The sequence below is a fragment of the Netta rufina genome (assembly GCF_964035555.1).
Source record: "Netta rufina genome assembly, chromosome: Z".
In the NCBI taxonomy this organism is placed as follows: Eukaryota; Metazoa; Chordata; class Aves; order Anseriformes; family Anatidae; genus Netta; species Netta rufina.
In genome coordinates, this window is record NC_140126.1 from 65,278,058 (window position 1) to 65,282,741 (window position 4,684).

A 4,684-nucleotide genomic window follows, 5' to 3' on the forward strand; every position below is an offset into this window, starting at 1 on the left:
ATAATGAGACTATTGACATAATTCAAGTGCCTGTTCTGTCTGAATACTCTTTGAATAAACAATTAATTATGTTTTTACCAAATCCATGATGGAAGTTACATTCTACATTTCTATACAGGGAAAAAACTGATGCACAACCGGAGCTGGGAGAGAAAGGTTAGAGCCAGCCCTGCAGCCTCCATGGGCAGTGCAGCAGGAGGGCAGGAGATGCTCCAGGCAGGCAGCAGCAGTTCCCCTGCAGCCTGTGCAGGGAGAGGCCTCTGGTGGAGCAGGCAGTCCCCCTGCAGCCCATGGGTCCCACATGGAGCCGATCTCCACACTGCAGCCCCCGCATGGGTGGAGGAGCCCCCGGTGGAGCAGGTCGATGTGGCCTGGAGGAGGCTGCGGCCCATGGAGAGCCCCTGCAGGAGCAGGCCCCGGGCTGGAGCTGCAGCCGGTGAAGAGGAGCTCACGCAGGAGCAGGGGGTCTGTGGGGAGCTGCCGCCCACCCGTGGGGGACCCGTGCTGGAGCAGTTTGCTCCTGGGGGATGGATGGACCCCGTGGTATGGAGCCATGTGGGGCAGTGCTTGAAGAGCTGCTGCCTGTGGGCAGCTCCCACAGGACCAGTTCAGGAAGGACCCCACATGGAGCAGGGGCAGAGAATGACTGTGAAAAAACTGCAGAGGTGAAGCATCATGGGCTGACTGCAGCCCCCATTTCCTGTTGAGGGTGGATGGGGGGAAGGTGTCAGTCTTCTTTTAGTTTCTCACTGCTCTAGTCTGCTAGTGATAGGCAGTAAATTCTATTATTCTCCCTATGCTGAGTCTGTTTTGCCTGTCATAGTAATTGGTGAGTGATCTCCCTGACATTATCTCAACCCTTGATCCCTTTCCATTGTATTTTCTCCCCCTTTCCCTCTGAGGAAGGGGAGTGAGGTAGTGGTTGTGGTGCAGTTTAGGTGCCCAGCAGGGTAAAACTGCCAAAAGAGGAACAGTGCAGGAATACTGGTTTTGAAGGTATGATTTTTTGCAGGTGAATGAAAATATGTATAAGGAATCCAAGAAAACATTGATGAGCAAATTCAGGAACTGATTGTGGAAATTTCTGGGATATAAACACTTCCAAGAGTGTTTGCTTGTTTGCCTTACTAAGAATCCATGAAAACCTTACATTTATTTCCCACTATTACACTCTTTGCTCTGTCACTGTCTTTTAGAGATGTATTGATAGGAAGCTGTACCATATTTAAAAATGCTGCTCAGCTCCTTCATTAAACATTGTGTACTACTACCTTTCTGCTTAAGGAAAAAAAAAAAGTGCACTCATTAGAAGCATTCAGCAACTCCAGCTAAAATAAGAAATGTTTAGTGGCTTATAACATATCTAGTTATGTGCCAGCTTCTCAGAAGCAGATTGGCTACTACAGGTGACAAAAGAACTAAAATTGAAATACTTATCATACTCTTGGCACTGAGGTTTCAGCAAGCAGACTGACTGTAACTATGTGGCCTTATTTTCCAGATGGAGGCTGGCTGTGCCTAACAGTGCTCTGGGAAGGAGTGAGGTGAATTCTACATCCAAACTGCGTACCCTTTGATCTGCTGGGCTGTTAATCCTCCTTTCATCTGGCATCTATGTATAGAACCATGAAGGTTCTATACATAATGAAATACCCCTTCCCTGGAAGTGTGTAAGACCAGGTTGGGTGGGGCTTTGATCCACCTGGTCTAGAGAAAGGCGTTCCTGCCCATGGCAGGGGGGTTGGAGCTGGATGGTCTTTACAGTCCCTTCCTACCCAAACCATTCTATAATTCTGTGATTCTATGACTCTGTGATTCCATCAAATAAAATATAAAATACTAAACAAAGCTATATTTGTATTTTCCTGCTTTTTGTTGTTGTTGTTGTTGTTGTTACTCTCTCTTCCAAGTTGTTTCCAGTGGGTTAGTTGAAGAAGTTGTTAAAGGTAGGCAAATTGCAAGAAAATATTATTTCTTTGCTTTATTCTTTTAAAATCTTTTTGTACAAAGAGCTGTGGACCATTGAGAAATTATGAGATAAGTAGGAGGTACAGATGGACAAAACCATGCTATCACAGAGCATGTATCTAGGTCTGTTTTGTGTCACCTGACTGCTTCTGCAAGGATGTGTATAACTTTTGTTGCACACATCCTTGCAGAAGCAGTCAGGTGACTGCAGGAGCAGTCAGGTGACATTTTTTCCTTTTTTTTTTATTTTTTATTTTTTTCCCCTTCTTTAGTGTTATAGGAAGAAAACAATGTGCAAATACTTTTTTTTTTTTTTCCTCTATAGCTGGGAGCTAAAAGCTGTTAACTTTTTTTTCATTCCTTACTGTCTTACTGTTGCATAAAACCCACTTCAAATGGAAAATGCAAACAAGAAAACAATCAAAAAATACCTCTGTGAAACCACCAAAATATTCAAATTCTCAAAAAGCAGAATGGTGGGATTTCTTTTCCTTTCTTTCCTTCTTCTTCTTCTTCTTCTTCTGCTTCTGCTTCTGCTTCTTCTGCTTCTTCCGCTTCTGCTTCTTCTTCTGCTTCTTCTTCTGCTTCTTCTCCTCCTTCTGCTTCTGCTTCTTCTGCTTCTTCTGCTTCGTTTCATTTGCTGCATTTACTTTTGTTCTTGAGTGCTTGTATGACTGTTTAAGTCCATACTGTTGTTTGACTGTGTGGTTTCTGACAATTGTGAAAATAACATATATATTTGCAGGAAGCTAAATGAAATTTATTAATAATTGATTTGAGTTAATTTATAAGGGGAAGCATTGTGCTGCCAACAATAAGTGGACAACTTGTACAGATGATAGTTAGGGACACTACAATCCCTCTGTGCACCAGGTTGGTAGCAGCGGGTGTCTGGTAGTGAGACACCTTGTCAGGCAGGACTTACTTCTTTTCCCTGGGCATTACTTCAGAGACTCAGGCTACACTTTGTGCTCATGTGTGTGTGATTAGTTTTGAACAGCTCCATTATTCTGACATTAGTGACAATGCACTTCATTCTGCCAACGTATGGCTTTTACAAGCAAACTTGTTTTGTCTAAGTGCACAGATGAAGCTTTCACAGTCTGTATTCCCTAATTGGAAAAAAGCTTTGTGATGAATGAGAGAGGCAGCAAGATTTTTATGTTACCATGATGTAGGTAATGTTTGAATGACAGCAAAAACCACTGTCAACATATAAAGTCTACAATGCTTCTGGAAGGACCTCAAAGTACAAATATTCATATGCAAATATTATTCAATATATGTTGTCTTAACAAACAGGGACACTTTAGCAAGGTTATTTTACTTGGGATAGCCAGTTGTTTTTTTCAGACTGATAGCTGAAATTATTTTTTTTCTTAAATTTTGAATCCTGTTGGCTTTATTAATGCATTGACTAGCCCCCACAGAGAAAATGGGAATAAAAGAAATAAAAAACTTTAATCCAAGTATTATCTCAGGGAGGAAGGCAGATGAGGGGCATTACTCTGTCTGTGTTGATAAATTTTTCAGGGTATATTTTACTCCAGTCAGATGGACCTGGTTTACAGATTTCTGAATTTTCTATATCATCCAGCAAACCTGTTTCAGATGACCTTGTCTGTGACATTAAAGCAAGCTAATAAACGTTAAACCCACTTCATGCTTTCTGAACTTGCAAGCACAGTGCAATGCTATTTCTTTCTTAAAGAATCAGATGTTTTTATTTATGTTCATGCTCATGTAATAACTAATCCTCTACAAGATACTACATACCTTCCATTGGTAAATAGAATTTATTTCATTACATATAAGTGCTTTCCTTAAAGAGAACACTATTTAAAGTGTTTTGTTTATTTCTTATTACACCAAGAAGATGATCAGAAGAAGGTTTATTAACAGCTAGAACAGACTCACTTTAAATTATAAAGGGATAGCATAGGTTCTTGAAGTGAACGCATACATATGTATGTGTGTTTATGCATATATGTGCATATATAAACGTATACACGTATATGCACAGATATCTGCAAAACTAATAAGCACAGAAGAGATGTGGACTTTGAAGAAGGAAGTTAGTAAACAAATATGTCAGGGACATTTCAGAGTTTGAAAAGGTGCTGTCAGTTTGCTAGCATGCTGTTATTTTTCCATGTGTGATTTAGAGGGGATTACAAAATTAATCCTGTAATAGGGATTAGATGCTAAACCACTGAAAGGAAAAGAGAAGAGGAAATAATCCTGACTGCCCATTTTTATGTAGAAGAGATGAATAGCTGCCTCCCCACCCTTGTGACTGACTGGCTAGCATCTGGGCAAGCTGCATCACCTCACCACTTTGCAGTTTTGTGCAATGTTTTATGAAGTGACAGGAGATTTGTTGGGTGGAAACCCTGTCTACTACTAACTTTGCTGATCTAGTTTACACCCCTGTCTCCTTTACATTAAAATCATCATTTTATCACTCCAGCTGACTGGTGGAAAATCCTGAAGATAGTGGAACAAATGGTTAAACATAGTGCCCTCTTCACTCTTAGCCTCAACCACCTCAGAATTTCAACTTCAATTTCTTATAGGAACCATTGCTTATATTTCATGTGGTTTATATGGGAATGTTATGTAAACTCATCCTTTCCTCTCCTTCATTCCAAGAAATTAAACTTTTTCAGATACTTCCAGCACATTGTTTCCAGCACATTGTGTCTTCCAGCACATT